Here is a 19,580-nt window from a genome sequence, read left to right on the forward strand (position 1 = left end):
ATCCAAATTATTCAATGTGTTTGGAAGATGATGAGGACTGAGACGCAGCAAATAAAAGCCTACCTCTACTTCCCCAGCAGAAGGAGGGCTGCTCTGTGTACGTGAGCACATGTGAATGCCACTGGGTTGGCTGGAGTTCTTGCAGAAAGCAAAATACTAAACTGATAACTTGCTATTTATTTTACTAAGTGCTTTTGTCCACTAGAAAGAGGCAAGACAATATAGCAGATGTCTCATATTATCTTCTCTTAAGCATGTCTTAAAAATTGTGCGCTGGCTGCTTTTAAGGTTTTTCAATCTTTCCTAATGTTAAGTGAGTTACCTGCAGATCCTGGGTTTCCGGAGAAAGATGTGTTCAGTCATGTTGCGACTCCTCTCATCCTCAAAAGCCTGAGACTCCTTCCCACCTCCCAGACTAAACCCTACTGGCTTCAGTTTTTTACTTGCATTACTTACTTATTGTTCTCCTTCTTTACAGCTCCCACTTTCGTAAAGCTGACCGTGTTCTGCTCAGCTTGGCTCCTTGGCAAGTCTGAATCCTACAAATTTGTTCAGATTCAGAACAAAAACAAATGTCCGGAAGTTCCCAATTGAATCAAAAGCAATAGATTTTTGTTAGAACAGTGCTGATATTTTTGCTGATATTTAGTAATAAGTGCTATCACTGAAATGCCTGTTTTGAAATATAATTTTAATTGAATTTGAAGCAAAAGTCATTTCAAGATGAGGAAAACTGAATTGCTATCTCAGAGAAATATTGCTACATTTTGATTTTTCAGAATGAAAACATTTCAATGTGAAGAGCCTTCAATGTGAAGGAGTCAGTAGTGATTTATAAAGTATTTTGATGTTACCAAGTCTGTATTTCTCACTGTTTATAAATAGCGTGTATGTGTGTTAGGGGAAACACTTTTACCTGCTCCCACAGTAAATGAATAGGTAGGACTGTCATTGGAGGAAAATCTTAGAATTTAAATAGACAAATTGGCAAGTTATTTCATCCCTGGATACTTTTGTCTGCCAGCAAAAGAACAATTTTTCACTTGCCCAACTCAGTCTTTGGCCAAGCCAAAAATTGAAGCTGGGTCTTCTGAGTTCTTGTCCAGTGTCCCATGACAAGATCCCTGTCTTTTCTCTTTGTTTGTGGTTTGTGATTAATCGCCCCAGTCTCTTGATATTATTTCTGCTGTGCTCCCCGAGTGTATGATTCGAAACTTTATAAACAGGCCATAGCAAATGCATGTGACGTACAAAAATATGGGTATTCATCAAAGTAGCACAGCTGCTACTGAAACAATGGTACTAAGGAAGCCCATTCATACTAATTACAGCGGCACAAAGAATTGTGTCGTGAAATTTGCTGGCAGTTCCGAAAAGTGGTTTGGCTTGACCTGAAACAGTCTCTTTTGGGGAAAAAGTTTTTGTCAAGTAGAACATTTTAGTTCAAATACAGCATTTTGTTTCAAATCCTAACGATTTGCTTTAAATTGAAATTAAAAATTAGCAAATGGAAATGTTTCTTTTTAAGTTGAAGTGGAATGCTGTTTTTTTGTGGGGGGGTATTTTTTTTTTTTCTTTGCAGATTTCTGATTTTGGAGTTTTTTGGAAGGAGCTTGGTAAAAAGGAGTGAGTGAGTGAACTGTTTTAATAGGACTGAAATGGTCTTTTTGGAAACCTCTTCCCCCAAATCTAAGCTCTTTAGCTGTAGAAAGATTGCCTGACTCTTCTGCAGTTGCTCAGGAAAAACACCCAGCCAGGGGTTCTGAAGCTTGAAGTCCTGGCAAACTGTCGCCACTCTGGTTTTCGTCTAGCCGGATGCTCTCCACAGGTAACCTTGTTTAGGCCTGGTGGCTCCCCTCGTGGTGCTGCTTGCTACGGGAAGAGAATGGGGGAAATTCTTTTGCTAAGTGTTGCTGAGCCCAAAAGAAACGAATTGTAATTACCCTCTACATACCGGTATTTCCGTGTAATTTTTTGATGGCATTCCAACCATAAAATAATATTTTCCTTTCTGAAAATAGCATACCTATTTAGAAAAATCCTTTAATGTTTAGAAAGTCTGGAAATGCATAATTAAGGTATCTAGCCAATTCCCATTTTTTGCATTGTAATTATTGTTTGTTCATTATCACCCCGAATGACTTCCGCCACCCACTCAAGCTTAACTTTGCCCCGCAAATCTGTCAAAATAGAGACACATATCAACACTGCAAATTGCTATTACAACAGAAGGAACAAACTTCCTTTTTCTCTCAGATGAATCAATTTTCAACATAATTTCACAATCGTGCAGTAGGTTGAATGATTTACCGCTGAACAATCTCTGCCTTCCTTCCTCCTTCATTACCTGCTCAGATCTCCAAGTCCCTCGTTGTGTCATGGGTACCCCCAAGAACTGTTGCCATTCGTAGCATAAAACATCATATCAGTCAAGACCATTCCCTGAAACTACTTGGGTGCTGGAACAGTGAAAGGAAAGCCTGCCACAGATACCTCAGTTTAAGTGGAAAAGCAGAATGTTTCCAGCCCACAGCCGCTTTTCTGTCTTCACCAGGAGCAGCTTTTCTCTTAGTCTGTGGGACTCCAGCTCTCAGTGGATTGGCAATCCAGTAGAAGAGGTGCATGAGCTGATGCAGCTGCTTCAAGATTTAGGATGGTACGAGGAACTAGTGTGTTGTTATGCAATATGGGGCTGATCCTCCTCCATGTAAGTCAATGGGAAAACTGTATTTTGCATTGTTTCAATCACTGATTTTATTGAACAGCCATTCTGATGATATATGGAAATTACTGTTACATGTAGACAAGTTTCTGTATGTCCATGAAGTCAGTTATGAAACTATTTTTACTCTAACTTTTGCACTAATCCTCCTAAAACTTACCAACAGGTGCTAACTCTTCTCCAGCAGCAGAGGATAACTGGATCTTGTCTTTAAGGGGCTATTTCTGCATAGGAAGGTATTTGCCAAAATGACCCTTTTGGTTTGCTCTGTTCCTGCTCTTATTTCAAGTTATTCTGTCCTTCTTGCCAGCATCCTGCTGATTCCTTTGGCTTGCAGCACCTATGGCTTTGCCTTAGCATCCCAGGACTTGGCAAATGCCTTGAGCTGCTCATGGTTTTGGCAAGCACCAGCAGATGTGTTGCTGATCTGTTCCCACACACATCTGTGTGGGACTGTCCCTGTAGTGGCCATGTCAAAATCTGCAACGATCATGCTTGCGCATGCCTTGCACTTTGGTCCACGTATGTTTGTTTCCAGTTCCTTGACTGCATGTGCCTACTCACAGCACAAAGGTCTCCCAAGTATATCAGCTAGCTAGCAGCACCTCTTTTTTTCTTTTAAGAAAGACTTCTTCCAAGCCTTTATGGCATAGAGAAGCCATAAAGACTTGGCTAACAGCTGATATCAAGGATGGACCACATGAATTGCTGGTGGAAATGCAAACACACAACAGAAAGCTCCAGGATTGATTCCTTGAGGAGCTTTTACAGAAAAGCCAGAGGCAGTGAGCCAAGATCTCATGGGATGGCTCCCATCTGGGGTGTTATTACAGGTTCCTGTTCATGAAACCCTTGTTCTAACCCGCTGGAGTATTTTGCATGCTGCAGAATCTCTTCAGAGTGATCTGTACTACGCTCCAGGCAGGGCCTCCCCAGAGGACTGGCATGTCACAATAATGTAATGTCACAGCTTGATTCAGCTGGTAGGTAGGTAGGGAAGGATCTCTCTGTTCAGCTGGAGCTTTCTGTTGGGATGCCAACCTTGCCCAGACGCAGATAATCCAGGGGAGGGGCTCCATTTATGGCACTTCAGCTGTTTTTTTTTCTTTGGCATCTTCTGCTTCTCCACTTCATCTTTAGGCCTCCCTTGGGCAGCTGCTGTATCTGTGATGTGATGCAGTAGGTTGGTCAGATGCTCAAAGCAGCCTGAGGCCTGCTATTTGTGATGCAGTCCAGCTCTGGGGCACACGAGCCCACGTCCATTGTCCTTGGAGTCCTGGGGTGGAGCAAGGCCCGCTGGGTCTGACAAATTTTTCTGAGACTAAAAAGTGAAATTGCTTCATCTCCTGGGTGATGGCACTTCCTTGGTGACATGTACTCAGAAAAACATGTTTGCCTTGTTCTGTGGCTGTGCTGTGGGCAGCTTCACTGGCCAGGATGCGATTATTATTATCTTGCACTTCTGCACTGCAGTATAGTGATGACTGCAATTTATCAGGCTATTCCCTGGTGGACTGGATTTGACCTGAACGCAAGAGTGTCTCGGTGCTTGCAACCAACTCCAATCACATGATGCCCACGCCAGCTTTCCTGGAAGGCAGTCTGATCTGGCGGGAACTGGCTGACACATCACCATCAGTGCATAAAAACCTTTATTAAAAAAAAAAAAAAAAGAAAAAGGAAAAAAACAACTTTCTGCACACGATCCCATGGTAACCCTAGCAATATGGGCATTAACATCCAGAGAGCTTTCTCCTCTGGAAGGGGGGAGTTAATGGGTTTAGATTATTTGTGGTTATCTGGATTTCAGATTGACACCATAAATATTCAAACTCTGAACCTGGCTGGATGCAGCCGCTGTTGACTTTTCTATGACCTAGCTGGAAACTTTAAATCAGCTGTCGACTTGACTTTCAAGGGAATGAAATGCTCCAAATCCACTAGATAGCATCTCCTTGGTGTTTTATTACCTCCTGAGAACCTCACTTTGGTAGGGACCCAAATCCAGCCTCCTTTCAGAAAGCGGGGCTTTGTTAGCCTTGTGAAGTCGTTAAACCTGCCATGTGGGAATAGGAGTGTCCTATCTTGTGGCAATACACAGGGCTTATTATATAAAATGCACATGATTAACACACAAGTGAAATGAGTGCAGATGCAAGCCTACCATCATGTTATTAACAGGCTAAAATAGATCTGTATCAATGGCGCTCTCTGTTCACTAGAGCATGTTGCACACTGATTTTTTTTTTTTTTTAAGTGTTCCTTTGTCTTTTGAGATAGACATTGTAGGACTTCTCTGCAGGTACTAGAGATATTTTGCTCGTCATGCATGGTGCACTGCCATTGTGGTCAAGAACACGTGGCCGGTTTGTTGAATGCTGAATGAGTCAGAAGTGAAATTCTGTGAGCTCCCCCAAACATGGATAGGGCCAGCAATGCTGTGCCAGCAGCTGTGGATTCCCGCACTGGTGAAAGACACTCTTTTGCCCAGTGACTAAGAGCAGAGCAGCCCTATGATGCCAGATTCATCATAACAATCAGCCTGTGTTGAGGGCCACTGTCAGCTTAATGGATGTCACAGCAGCCACAATGTCAATAAAGGTTACGGTCTGCTCTGAAGCAAGAGACCCAAATGTCATTTAAGTAATTGCATGGTGGCAGTGGGGGAGATGGCAATAACATATCTGGCTGTTCAACCTGTGCCTCTTCCTCTAATGAGCTAGACACAGCATCCAGGGACAATGCTCTGAAGGTGTCACAGAGGGAAAAGAGTTGGGGCCAGATATACTGCTGGAATAGAGCCGGGGACTCCATGCTGAGGAGGGGACCTGCATCATGGCTGAGAAGTCAAGACCTCCAACCTTCCATAACTCCAGGGGAAATTTTGGAGAGCTGCCTGCCTCTTCTGCCCAGCCCTCTTCCATTAATCACCTTGGCCTACCTTTCCAAAGAAGTTACTGAATTTGATTTCCCAGCTTTGAAGCTGGCATGGTTTTGCAGCAGTGCTGAGCACTCAAATGTTGATTATCACGTGGCATGAAAGAGTCTCAGGCCCACACATCATGGCTGAAGTGGCCCAAGATAAGAGCTGTTTCTGAAAATGCAAGGATTGGCAGGTCTGTGCTGACAGCTTTTAGACTAATCAGTTTGATGGTCTAGTCCTCTAATGTAATGTTTTATTAGGTCCAACAGATTTCAAATTCCCTGGGGAGCTCTCCAAAATAACTGTTTGGTGAATAGCTCTTGCCTGCAGCTAAGTGTGAGGGATGCTGGCAATAGAGAGACTTTTGGCAAACTGGCCTGACAGAGACTTGGAAAGGCTCTCAGTCCAACCTTACAGATTATCCCACACCTTCTCCATTCATTTGGCTGGCACTGAAAGCTAATCACAGACAAATGGTTGGGCCTTCTAGTGGCCAGGGATGCTGACTCTAGGTCTTCCTCTCAACTCCACTTCCTTTGCAGAGCTTCTTCCTCCTATGGTCCTGAGCTGCTCTTGATGCATTGAAATCCCTTCCTGCAGAAGCTCTCAGGGACACGTGCTCTGCTGGGGACTAGGCACAGGGATCTGGAGGTCTCAGCATGGCCGAGCCATCTTCTCACGTCTCCTGCCTAGACGGTGTTTTATCTCTCAGCCTGCAGGACAGGCAGTGGGCTTTTGTAGTGATGTCTTCCTCCAAGCTTACTCTTGGTTATGAAGATGTCTGGCCTTCCTAATACAAATTCTCATACCTTGTTCTTTCAATATCATGTATGAATTGCTATCTGACGAGTAAGATTAATTGAATATGTAAAACAATAGGTGCTAAGAATTAATACAAGGCTTTGTAATACAAGATGACTTTTATTCTAGTTTGAACACTTCACACAAAAGCTATAAGTACATTAGTTTTATTGATCTATATTCATAGAATTATTTAAATGTACCCTCTGGTGCTGAGTGTCAGGGATTTTCCAATGCTTGCTGCTATGCATTTTTCATTAGAGGCTAGCAAAGGCAGATCCAAACTTTGACTGCCCAGGCAAAATTAACTTCGTCTTGACAGCCATGGCCAAACACAAGTGTAGTGTGTGTTGAGAGGTGACCACTAACCACTGGCTCAAAGCGGTTATACAGGGTCCCTCCTGGCTCTCCTGCAGTGTCAGCATTTCAGCCTTGCCAGAGCATGCTGACTACCAAACATGCTGGCTTCACTGAGGTTTTTCTTCTGCATTTTGTTTTAAAGAAAGAAAATGGATCTGTTCCTATATATAGATGAAACTTGTATATTAAAACCCTGTCTTGTACCGTGCATACTAAACCTGGTCTGATCTTTCAAGGTCAGATATTTGGCAGATGCCAACTGTCTGTAGCTAGTAGAACATTTTTTCCATCCAAATGTGGCTGGAATGTCTTTTATTTTATCAGTTTTTTTCAATTTTGTCTCAAAATGCTTGTCTCATCTTCTTGCCTTTCTCAGAGAGAGGGGAGGAAATGCCAGCAACTTTCATTTCTAGTGAAAATTGTTCTCAGATTTTTCTCTTAATGGTGCTAGTCTGTAATCACTAGCCAAAGGAAAGTTGAACCATTTTCAGGGAACTTGGGATGAAAGGAATTAAATTTCCCAGAGAAAAATGAAATGTTAAATGGTTTTTAGTGTTTAGAAGTGAGACAGGTGGTTAGGTGAACCATGGAGCTAAGGAAGCTTAGGTTTCCCACAGATTTGCCTTGAGGTTTGGTGAGAGATGGAATCTCTTACAACCTCCCTTTCCTCCTGCTGGGTCACTTGTTAAACCATGGGGAGTTTCCAGTGTCTAATAAGTTGAGCTTACACTGCAGTCTTTGCTTGAGGGAGGACACGAAGAAGGTGTCTGTCCAGTAGCTGACAGTCCAGTGAAGCTAAAACTGTCTGTTTTCTCTGTGTCTCTGCTATATTGGGTTAAAATTAGCTGACAGGTTCCAAAATGATTGGAACACACAAGCCTACAGTATAATTGCATAAGGCACTTTCCCTGGGAACCAAGCTAAACAACATCAGTATGTTTTACAAGGCTTATTAAGATAATCATTTTACATCTCGTTCAGTGTTCACAGCCCGGTTTTAATGTGAACTTCAGGAATGATGGTGGGGTACCCAGCTGATGGGCCTCTATGGAGAGGGTGCATGTGGCGCATGCATGCTGCAGGTCAGAAGCCTTTGGGGTTCAGGAGCCCAGCCCTGCAAAGCTGCTCTTGTCAGTCCTGCTGATGTGGCTGCATCTGTTGTTACCTAAAGACTCCTCTGGATTTGGCTTCAGTTCCTCCATCAGGTCCTTGGGGATGGAGAAAGAAGCTATCAGACGATACTGTTGCCCCCACTGCGCTGTTGTTCCAGGGCTGCTGATTCCCCATTGGAGGGCTATGTCTTCAGCTCTTCTTTTTTTTTTTTGTCTTCTGTTTTTGTTGTTGTTGTTTTAAATAATGGGAGGAGGCAGGTAGGAAGCTGACCCTGGCATCGCCTACCTCCCTCTCTCTGTGCTGTGGGCAGTGGGGCTGGGGCTGGAGCTGGGCCCAGCATCAGTCCCATCCCCTGCTCTGCATCTCCCGGGCCCAGGGCCCTGGTATTGCCTGGTTCGGGGCTGCTGCCCTGGGACATCTGTGTCCCAGCGCCTCTGACTCTGCCTTGAGCTACAAGATGAGGGTTTTGGTAGAGGGTTCGTGAACTTTGCTATGTTTTATAGCCACTAGAGGGGGGTCAGAGACTGCTGGCGTAGGCTACACGCACACTAGGCTGCCTGGGGCTAGCACAGGGCCACCCAGCTTGGCTGGCATCTAGGTGAACACTGTGGTGGGAAGTGTAGTGCTGCCTTGCCCAGAGCACATCTGCGACACCTTTGCCGGCCTCAGCGGGAAAGCTGGGAGCCAGGCTGTGCTGTCTGCATCCACGCTGCTTTCCATGCACTGGAACACGGTATGGCAGAGAGCACTGGGTTAGCAGGCAGCCACACTGGGAAGTCAGTCCAGCCCAGGCTGGACTTACTAGTTTGGGCCCAGTAGCGCTTTTTAGCTTGGGAGCTGAGTGGTGTCACCCAAAGACAGCTATCTCACTCGCACACAATCCTAAAACCAGTTGAGGTAGCTCTATGCAGCGGTCCTTCCCAGTCAGGACTTCTGGCTTTTGGGTGGAAATGTCCCCCCTTCACACTATCCTCCTGCATAGGCTAGCTGGGAAAGTGCCTTTTGGTTCATGCAAGGTGGCTGCAAACTGATGGTGGGGGAGCACTTGCTGTACATCCAGCCTGGGGTGTATGCTGTTGGCCTAGGGAAGGAGAGGCACCGAGAAATGCTTAGAAATGTCTGGCCATTGGGATCGCTGGAGCTGCGGCAACTTCAGCTGGCCAGGAGCAAGTCTGTTTATTGTCTCCACAACCAGGCACTGGAGGTGCCGAATTTCCTTTGCTAGCAAAGTGCAGAGCAGTATTTTGTGCCAAGCGGAGGAGAAATTTTTAGAACAGTTTTACAGTTCAACATTTTCCTTTGTGGGCTCTTTTATCTGATTGTCTTTAAAGGGGATAAAATGCTAGGTTTTCTGTTCCTAGGTGCTGCTCTTCAAACCCTGAGTGACATGAGCTGTAACAGTTGCTCACTTCTCGTGGATACTTGGAGAGTCTCAGTGAACTTCTGAAGAGGGACAGAAGGAAGAAGAGAGTCTGCGCTTGCCCTTAGCAGAGCCCAGCACAGCATCGAGTGGGTTTTTTCCTCCTGTGACTAACACGTCTCTTCTGCTATCCCGTGGTGGATGGTCCTGGTGAGGCTGGAACAGGATTCAAAAGCAGGTATCGGATGGCATCAAACCAATCCCCTAAGGTCCTGTACTTGTTGCTGAGAGCACACAGTCCCTAACAAATCATGGTAATAGCCTACTCTCCATGTCAGTGGGAAGGGATCGGGATGGTTGTGTTAATGAATGGGAAGGATTTGCTCTCCCCACCCCTCGCCACAGCTCTGAGATTGTTTTAAGCGTGAGGCTGTGGATTATAAATTATACAGCATTTATAATCAGGAAAACATCTGCTGGGTGCTCTTTTCAGTGGACAGGGCCAGCCGAAGGCTCCAGGACACAATGTGTAGGGGTTGCACCAATCACCACCTGTCTGCTCCTATAATCGAGTTGATTTTTTATGATCTTGACATCAGCTTTCAAGACGCATGATCTATGTGTTTATTTAGCTGTCTTTCCTGGCGTCCCTTAGTTTTGAACTCCTGTAAATCCTCCCACAGTTGGATTTCTGCACTTTTCAGAGATTACATTTTTTGACAGTACATTTCTCCTACCCCCTCACTTCAGTGACAGCTTAGGCTAGACTCCAGGGACCAAAGTGTTCAAACCTGGCTCCTTAAAGCTGAGCTCTGACATAGAGTGGGCCTAACTTTTGGGGGGCCAAGCAACTGCAGATGGTGGTAGTGTAAGTGAGAGGACTGGTCCCAAACATGATGCTTTGAGGTTGAAGCTCCCCTCCAGATTCAGGAATCCGCCTTGAGGGATCCAGGGGTTGTTCTGCCTTTCAGTATGCGGAGGCTGGACCACAAGGGAGTTTTCCTTTCATGACCATACAGGACCCATTCAGGTTGAAGATGTTGAAGTGATTTGTCCTGCCACAGCTGGGTCTAGATGATGCTCAGCTGTTTATGTTCAAAGGTTTATCATCTTCCCAAATTTTCCTAGTTTCTGCTGTCTCTGAGAGGAACAAGCTCACTCCTTTCTAGGATCCTGTCTCTGCACCAGAAAGGTGAGTGGAGTCAATGTGACCAGCACAGCACCTTTTTGTTAGAAAGCCCAAATTCTTGCTGCTGGGGAATGCAATCTTTGCAGCTCTGTTCATTCAGTTCCCAGCGGCCCCTGCCCACTGATGCACTCTGCTCAAGAGGAGTTAACTCTTGCAAGGGCTTCCCAAGGAACCCAATTCACATGCTTCCCAGAAAGTTCAAGTTACAAACAGCCTCATTTTTCACCAAACCACATTGTCTTTTTGGGGGCAAGTACAGCTGGTGCTGACTTTGACCAGTTCCCAGATGTGCACAGATGGATGAATCCTTGTATGCTTCCAGGAAAAAGTATGCAGCAGCCTTTGCTGTTTGTGCAAAGCTGTCCTGCTCAGTAGGGAAAGCTGAGGAGAGCCATAGCCAGAAAACCTGTTAGCTCTACAACCTGTAGCCTCCACCTCAAAAACACTCTTAAATGTGTCTCAGGACATAATTTCCCAGGTGTGCTATCAGTGCCATTCCCATCAGCAGGGCCCAGTGGTACCCACTGCTATTTCACTCATCCCACAGGGGGCAATTTTAAATCTTCAAGAGCAGAAAAGCTCCCAATGGGGGTTCAGTTCTCAGTGGAGCTGGGCTAAAACCTCCCTGTTTTCACCTGCTAAGGATCTGACTGGGTAGCTGAACATGTGGATGGGTGTCAACCACTTGTATCCACATAGTGACTGGATGCATTAACCATCCATTATCGCAGTGCCTTGGTGGAGGACGCTCTTACTGCAGCCTTGTGCTGTGACCTGACTGCAGCTTTGCAGGCCCCTTGCTGTGTGTCTTGGGCTGTGAGAAACCCCCAGCCACCACGAAGGAGGCAGGGGGTCAACAGCCTAGTGTAGTGCATGGCCTAGTCCATGTCTCAGTGCTCCCTTCTGCTCCCCATCCTTTCCCACACAGGTCTCTCTGCTGGGTCCTCACAACTAACCTCGTCTAGTCCAGTAGAGAGAGGGGGAAGAACTGACGATTTAGCATGGGATGATTTAGTCCTCTGTGTAACGAGATGTAAAAGGACCTCTTTCACACTAGACTGGAGGCTTGCCTTTATGGGCATCTCAAAGCCTTGGCCTTGAGTGGAAACCTGTCTCCCGCTAGCAGAAGATTGGATACACCTCATCATCACTTGTGCATATTTTTGCCTGCCAGGCAATCACAGGAAAACAGATGAAGAAAGATTGATCCGTAGGTCTTAATTTTATGGGGTTGAGTGGAATCCACCTCCCATCAATTTACCAAAGGTGGTTAGAAAAGCCAGTGTCCTTATCATTCCCCTCATCTTGTCTTGGAATAATCTGCCAAATGAGCTATCCCTTTATAAGGGTGTTATCATGCAGAAGAGTGAAGTGGATTTCCTCCGATGGCTCTGTGATTATTTATATAAGCAGTAGCATCTAGCTGAAGCCTTCTCGGGAGAGAGCGATCTACCTCCACGTAATTGCTCTGGCTGGAATAGGAAATGGAAGTGGCCTGGCAGCAGACAGGGTTTCATGGTGGGACAGCTGCAGGGATGGGGCACAGGTCTCTTGGCTGGTGGGTAGCTGCCATCCCCTCTATGCCCAGGTGCCTCTCTGCTCTGGGGCAGGGGCTTCATCTCAGTTGTCCACAGTGCCCAGAGAACAGGCTGGGTTTTGGTTTCAGGGGATAGAGGTTTGAGAGCAGAAATCTCTTCTTCCAGAAACCGCTGGCTCTAATCAGCCAAAGTTGGAGCATTTTTTTCACCTTCACTTTAACCATTCTAGCAGCTTTTTTCTGGGATTTTTATGTAGTGAATGTTTCCCCCCCCGCCCCCACTGCCTCATGCTGAGCTTCTCCTTGGTGCCTGGCATCTGAGGCAGGGAAGGGAGAATTTCCCTGCTGATTGCAAAAGCTGTGATCTCCTTTCCCTCAGTGCTGCCTGGAGAGGAGCCTGCTCTCCAGATACCCACCTTCCATAGCACTATGGGCAGAGAGAGCTGTGACCCAACTCTGATCTTTCCATGCTGCCACTTTCCTGCCCACCCGGTACTGCACAGGCCTTTAAAACACGAGAGATCGTGTAAAGTCGGAGTTGTTTTCCCTTGTGGGACTGCTTCTCTAGTGACACACTGCCAGACTATTGCCTTTCAATTCTAGAGCTGTGCAAATAAAAGAGTTGTTTTGTTTGTGCATAGGGCGAACTCGGCCATCCTCTTCCCTGTGCCTCTAAAAAGCTTCCTGCGGAAAACTTCTTGGATCCTGGACAATGATGGCTGAGGTTCCCAGCTGTAGTGGAAACTTACATGAAAGCAAAGTAGTGGTTCTGGCTTCAACTGCCTTAAGGGCTTTTCCTGTGATCTTTCTGCTTTGAAATTGTGCTCCTTTTAGAAGTGAATTAGATGGAGCTCAATCCCCCAACAAATTCCTCATTTTTCAGCTCCTCGTTTGCAGAGAGGTTTTGTGGCCCAGACCTGCCTGCTCAGTCCAAGCCTGGTGAGCTTTGACCAGCCCAGCTGTCATGTTTAACCTGCGTATTTAACCTGTATATTCTCTTCCCATAGCTTGAAAGGACAGGAGAGAACTTTCACCACCACCAAGAGCTAGTGGCACAGCTTCCTAGTAGCATCACAGCCTCATTTCCCCCTCAAGGTCTCATCTTTGGAGACAGTACCTCTATTAGAGTTACAATCCCTTTCTCTCTGTTTCTCTTGTCTTTTTTTTTTTTTTTAATGTGTCCCAGAAAACTAAGGCACAGAGAAATGTAACGGTTTGCCCAAGGTCACTTATCAGCTGCAGAGTCTGGAATAAGTGTGCCCTGGTTTCCTGGCTCTGTGTTGTGAGTGTAAACGGCTCCTTGCTCCGATGACAGTGAGGGCTTTACAGTAAGAGGAAAAAAAAGTCATATTTCAACATGCTTCTTGCTCTGTCCCCAAGTGCAACCCACAGGGTGAGAGTGAAGTCAAGAGGCTGCTGTGAAAAGGTTATAACAGACCTCTGATCACAACCGATTAATGACAGCCCAAGGGAGCAAGAGCCCTTGAGCTGACAGGAAGGAGGTGTATGCAGAAAAGTGACAAAGTTTTAAATGCAGCAGCTACAGTCTGACGCAGAACAACAGCAGGGGGAAAAAGCCTTGCTTTAACCCGTGGCAGCAGTGCAGAAAGGGAGGGGGCTTCACCATCTGTCCCCAGCAGTCTGGGTTCAGACCTTCAACCACCAAAATTCACTCTAACCAGATTTGTTGCTCTAAATCAGCTGGTTATGGTTTGGGTTCTGCTTTTTATTTGTTTGGTCAAAATAAGCAAAAATAGCTGGGAGAAGTTTCCAGGGTGGATTAGTATTTAATCCCAAGCAGGAGATAATAGCAACAGCATGTAGTTGCTCCCCAGGAGAGTAGGGAGCACTACGTCAAACCAGGGAAACTGAGGCACAGCATCAGGTTGGGGCCAGCCACCATGGCAGACGAACAGGGGCAGGGCCAGGAGGAGCCCCCAGGTCTTCCCTAGCCACAGTCCTGAGCTTCCTTGTGTCCAGCTTTGTGCTGGACTCAGCAGAAATCTTCCCTTAACGTAATTAAAGGATGAGTGGAGACGCCTGGGAGAGGAGGCGGCTGTTTCCAAGCGCAGAGGAGGGCATGCCGGGAAGCTGCGCCATCCCCGCGCTCGAACCGCTGCACGAGAGCCTGACCTCCGGGTGAAGATGTGCGTGGCAGTCAGACGCTCTCCGGCTCTGCTGTGAAGGGCTGAAAGCAAATTGCCTGTTAATATAGACAGAGGCAGACTTGACTCATCACTCCAGCACTAAAAGCGGGCTGCAGGATGGATAAGGAAATCCATGCTCCTTCTGTAACAGGTCCGAGCCTGCTTGTTAGGCCTGGTCAATAGTTTGCTGTCAAAAGCAATTCTCTGTCAAAAATATGTTGTTTTTTTCTTTTCTGTCAGAGCAGAATTTTTCTCAGAACATGTCAATTTTTCAGCCAAATTTTTCACTTTTGGTGCTTTTTTTTGTTTGCTTAAAAAATAGCAGCACTTAAAACAACATGATTGTCAGCTACTGAAATCTGAATCTGGGGGCTCAAACCAGCAAGGTCTTGAAGTGTATTTTTGATTTTATGTAAAAAGAAAAAAAAAGTGTGGAACAGAAGAAGGTTTTCAAGGACTGATTATCATGGGGGAAAAAAAACCCACTTGTTAGAGGAAGTCAGGAAACTTTTTGGATACTTTTCTAGTCTGTAGTTGTGGGTCTGTGCATGGTTGGGAAGGAGCAGGATGCTTGCTTGCAGGCAGGGATGGCTACAGCCCAGTGCTGCTGGAGTCTAGAGACCCTCGCTGCTTCGCCAGCTGTGGTCATGGGGCGTAGTGTCTCTTCCTCTCTGTTTCAGCTTGATTTCCAATGTTCTTATTTAGCATTAAACATGACTATGTAATGGAAAACGGTCAGTCTGGAGAAACTGCTGTCTGCTGGGAGAGCTTTCAGCAGCGCCTGTGCTCTGTCCCACAGGGCTTGGAGCACTCAGCATGACCAGGGAGCCCAGGATGCTGCCAGTCGGGTCTCTGGCTGGCTCTGTCAGCGGGTGCTCAGCCTCGGTGAGAAACGCCTGTCAGTGTCTCTGGCAGCCTTGTGGTTTTAAGCATTGATACCTTGACTCATTGGACCGGGAGCCATAGGGAGCCACACATGGAGATGTAGCTAAGGGCTCAGGGTCTGGAGGCTGCCTCCAGCCCTGGGCAATGAGGCTGCAATAGGGCAGGGCAAGAGCTGGCTGGAGAGGCCCTACAGCCCCAAGTCCCATGAGCAGGTTGGCTTGGCAGGATGTTGGGTGTTGCCAGAGTTAATGCAAGGAGCATGCGTGTGTGTGTGTGTGTTTGTGCGCGCTTCTCTCGTGTGTGTTTATGCATGCAAAGAAGTGCCTGCTGGGGAAGGAGTGGAAGGCTTGTGATTTATCATTGCTCTGTAATGGGTGCCTTGCTTCTAGTGAAAGAGGTCAACCTCCCTGAGAGATACCAAACCCCCTCCTTATTAACGTCCTGTTACAGCTAATGGCTTGGGGTAGGGCAAGCAGGTCTTACAAGGAAGGCATTAAAGAGCAGTGCTACTTGGAAGGGAAGCCAAAGAATTTACAGCAATATTTACACAGAGGCTCTCCCCAGAGATAAGGAGGTACATGGTCGGCTCAGCAGATAAGCAGAGCTGTGGGACAAGGCAAAGAAGGCATTGTTATTTGTGCATCCTGAAGTTTGACAGGAGCAATCCATAGCTGCGCAGCATGGGAGAGGCAGATGTGGTTGGGACCATGCATAGCAGCTGGGACTCAGAGTCCAGGGAAGAAATTCTGTGGGGGTGCAGAAGTTAGTGCTTCAGAGCAAGGAGTGGGACCAGCAGCACACCCATGCACTCCTAGACCTGATCCCCAAGCTTGGGTTTGAAGATGAGGATTAATATAAGGCTTTAAGATCCCACAGATTGTTCTCTAGCTTCTCCATCCATTTCCTGCCAGACAGGCCAATACCTTACGTTTACCTGCCTCATCCAGTAAAATTTCCTGATCCAAAACCTGCAGGTTTTGGAGCTGACTGCACTGGGCTTTGGATCTAGCCATGCCTGTGACAGAGAAACCAAATAATCCCCTGCTCAGTGATCCATAACGAGACAGCCCAATCTGCTCCATACCCGCTTCCTGCAGAAACCAGAAACATCACTGCACCTCTTGTCTCATTCTCAACTTCTTTTTATGTGCCTGAATAACCCACGGCCCACCTCTTGTGAGCAGCAGGCCCCACCGCATCCTGAGCTAGGCCACATCTCCACTTCGCCGACCTCCCCAGCCCCTAATAGCACTCGGCCACTGATCTCCGAGCACACCATCTATCATTTGACTAGCACATTATTTATTTACCATGGGGGAGAGAAGGGAGTTGGGTTGTCTGGAGAATGTATTAAATTTTCATTTGTTCTCATTGATTCCTGAAAGGAAATTGCTGAGTTATGCCATCAGGGTGGACTAGTTACACTATGGAGAATATGTACTATAAAGGAGTGCTGGACAGGAATATGGAGACAGAGTTCAGGTTATTTTTAATATGCAAAGTAAAATTACTGTGGCCGTTTAGCTAAGCAACCATGTGAAATATGTCTGAGCAGTTTTCTCTGCTTCTTTTAGTCTCTCCCATAGCTCCTTGCCCACAGAAGTGCTAGACTCTTGCTGTTTCTTCTTCCCATAGGCAACTCGCATGATATTGCCTCCTCCTTGCTGCTGGGTGAGTGCCTATTGCTCACAGGTTTCTCCACTGACTCCGAGGTGCTGTGTGCGGCGTGCTGGCATGGTTGCCAGGCCTCATTCCCCTGGCTGCAGGCGCTGCTGTGCCTCTTTCAGCTCATGCTGTTCAATTTGGAGGCCGTTGCCAGTAAGTATTTCTTTTCCATCCACATCTGGTTTGCTCCCCTGAATTACAGGCGTGGTAGTTAGCACATTATTTATGGCAATTTTGCCTATTTGTTTATATATACTAATGTTATGAGTCCCACAGAAATACTGACTTTTGCAAAGGACTCCTTGTCATCCAAAAGCTACTTGTTTTCCTTCCCTGTCTGGAACAGCTATCGCAGCCAAAAATGACTCTTACAGCTCAAGTTTTCCTTGCTTTGAAGCCCAGCAAGGACTGGTTCAGAGTCTCAGCTGAGGACTGGCTTATGTTACTTCATCTTAGACTAGATTCCTAACCAAATTAAGCTGTAAGTGTGGTTTAAACTCTGGTTGAACACAAGGGTTGAACTAACCTGCTCTCAGAGGTGGAAATGGTGCAACCTGCTCATGTGAACAAGACAGCACCCTTGAGGAAAGCTCTTGGAGCTGCGACAGACACTGCTTTCTGGACTGAATTGGAGACCCGTGTCTCAAGATCTTTGGGCTGTGGAACCAGGAAAGGTCTCTACATCTTCCCTGAAGCACCTGCCTATGTACATTGCCTCCTGGCACAGTGAGGTCCTGAATTCAGGGAACAGGAGGGCAGAAGTGGGGTGCTTTTACTGGGGTTTAATTTTTGTAGTCTGGAGGATAATCAGGGGTCCTCGAGTTTCTATGGGAGTTGAAAGAAAGGACAGAGCAAACTGGCACTGTTCCCAGTCCAAAATGTTTTTACTAATTGCATGCAACCTTCCTTACAAGAGACAGAGACTGCAAATACCACAGGCAGTTTAATTACCACTGCTGGTTCACATTGATCTTATTTATGCTGCTCCCAGGGCTGCGTGTGTGTGCAGGGAATGTGCGCAGGGTAGGAACAGGTTGTGTAAGGAATTGTGAATCAATGTGGAGGGACTAAGCAGTGCGTGTGTGTGTGTGTGTGTGTGTGTGTGTGTGTGTGTGTGTGTGTGTGTGTATGTATTTTGAGGGGGGGATCTTTCCAAAGAGCTGAGCGCTCTCGTCCTGGTTGTCTGCCTCTGGCACACCGGACAGCCGTGTTCCGGATACCCCAGTGATGCTGGCGCAGGGCACAAGCAGGAGTGGGAAAGGGGCCAAATGCAGGTGAACCCTGGTGCAGGGGACACGTGCCAGGGTGAGTTTGACCGGCCACCAGCTTAATTCATGGGCCTGTTTCCTGTAGCCTGCTTGGCTCAGCCATCACTCTGTTAGCGGCTGGCTCAGCTCTAAGGCCCAGCAGTGAATTGCTTCGCCTTTTCTAACCTTCCCCTCCTTGAAAGCAATGAGTTTCTTCTCTGTCCCAAAGGGGAGGGGGGAGAAAGTAGCATGGGAGGAATCTGACATGAGCAGGCTGATGGCTGCCGTCCCAGTGCAGGCTCAGCAAATGGGGCTCATGATGGATGAATGTGCAGGGCAAGAAGTAATAAAATGGGCCCCAGTCATGTAATCTTCCATTAAAATGAAATGCATACCAGAAATGAGGCATTTCTGCAGCTTGTACCATCTCCCACGGAAGATCATGAATAAAAGAGGCAAGTGTACTGTTGACAGATGCCGGCATGCATAAAGGACAGTTCCTATAAAGGCAAAGCCCCGGCTAACAGATGGACTAAAGATGTGAGATGCAGGAAGATTTACCAGTCTAAATAATTCAAGGGAATGTCGTATGGGGAGGCAGTGCTCTGAGAAGGGAGCCAGCAGAAGGTACAGATGGAAAGGCAGGCCAGGCCTTTCCCACAAACCCATTAAGAACGTCGCTTGTCTGAGTGACAGTATGTTGCACAAGGCACCAGCAGAGATGGGTGGATTTGCCTCCAGCACTCCTTCTGCAAGGTCAGGAGAAGAGTTAATTTCAAAGGTTGCAACTTTTCGAGGGCATGCCTCCTCTCTTGTGAGGCTGGTTTCTCAGACCTTCCTCCTCTCTCCTCCTCTTCCTCACCACCCCACCTCCTGCCTTCGGGGAAAATGAGAGCATGGAGATGGTGCTGAAGCAATGAGTGGAGGGTTGAGATAGTAAAGGTTCAGGGCTTCCTTTGTCCTTTTCTGCCCTGCTCAGGTCTGCCGTGGGTCCCTGGCGGTCCTTTGGGCCCTTGGGGAGGCTGAACATGCCTGGTGGCTAATCTTGCTGCGGGGCTGTCGGTCCCATGCTGCAGGCCTTTTTAATCCCGCCTTGCTGCAGGAGGATCTGCAGTGGCACTGAGCAGAGGTGAGTGCAATGGGAAGTTCGGTGTGGCTTGGAAAGGTGGGAGTGTTTGTGTGGGCAAAGAGATGCCTGTGTGCCCAGGTGCCATGTGGAGGAGAGGAGTATGAAGGGCTGCACGAAGAGAAGCAGTCAGCATGGCATGCAGAAATGAGCTGCCTCAGCTGCTGTCCCAAGCTGGATTGGTGTTCAGGAGTGAAATAGCACCCTAAAGAGTGCCCTCGGAGCACCCCAGGAGCTCCAGGTGTGGGGTAAAACCCCTTGAGACCAGACCTTGAGAAACCTGGGCTCAGTTCGGAGCTCTCCTTGGCCTTGCAGCAATGCCTCAGGTGAGTACCAGTGCAGGTGGAGGGCTCCTATGCACTGGCTGCGGCCGTGTCTGAATACTGTCCCGTGACTGAGTACGGTTCCTCTCAGACCAAGTGGCCTTGTGCAGCCCTTTTTGCCTTCGCAGAGAGGGGCTGCTGGCTCTCATCAGTGCTGGGTGGCTGGGTTGGAGCAGAGCATG

General features: G+C 47.1%; 1 long non-coding RNA gene across 1 annotated transcript in view; it reads left to right on the top strand.

Annotated features, from left to right (window-relative positions):
* Positions 1–19,580, top strand: part of LOC112997352 (uncharacterized) — a 44,461-nt gene that overhangs the window by 21,455 nt on the left and 3,426 nt on the right. Inside the window, exons 4-5 of the long non-coding RNA XR_003262681.2 lie at positions 9,281–9,517; positions 16,673–19,078. This is a non-coding gene — a long non-coding RNA (uncharacterized LOC112997352). The remainder of the gene's footprint in view (positions 1–9,280; positions 9,518–16,672; positions 19,079–19,580) is intronic.

Source organism: Dromaius novaehollandiae, chromosome 8 (genome assembly GCF_036370855.1).
Source record: "Dromaius novaehollandiae isolate bDroNov1 chromosome 8, bDroNov1.hap1, whole genome shotgun sequence".
In the NCBI taxonomy this organism is placed as follows: Eukaryota; Metazoa; Chordata; class Aves; order Casuariiformes; family Dromaiidae; genus Dromaius; species Dromaius novaehollandiae.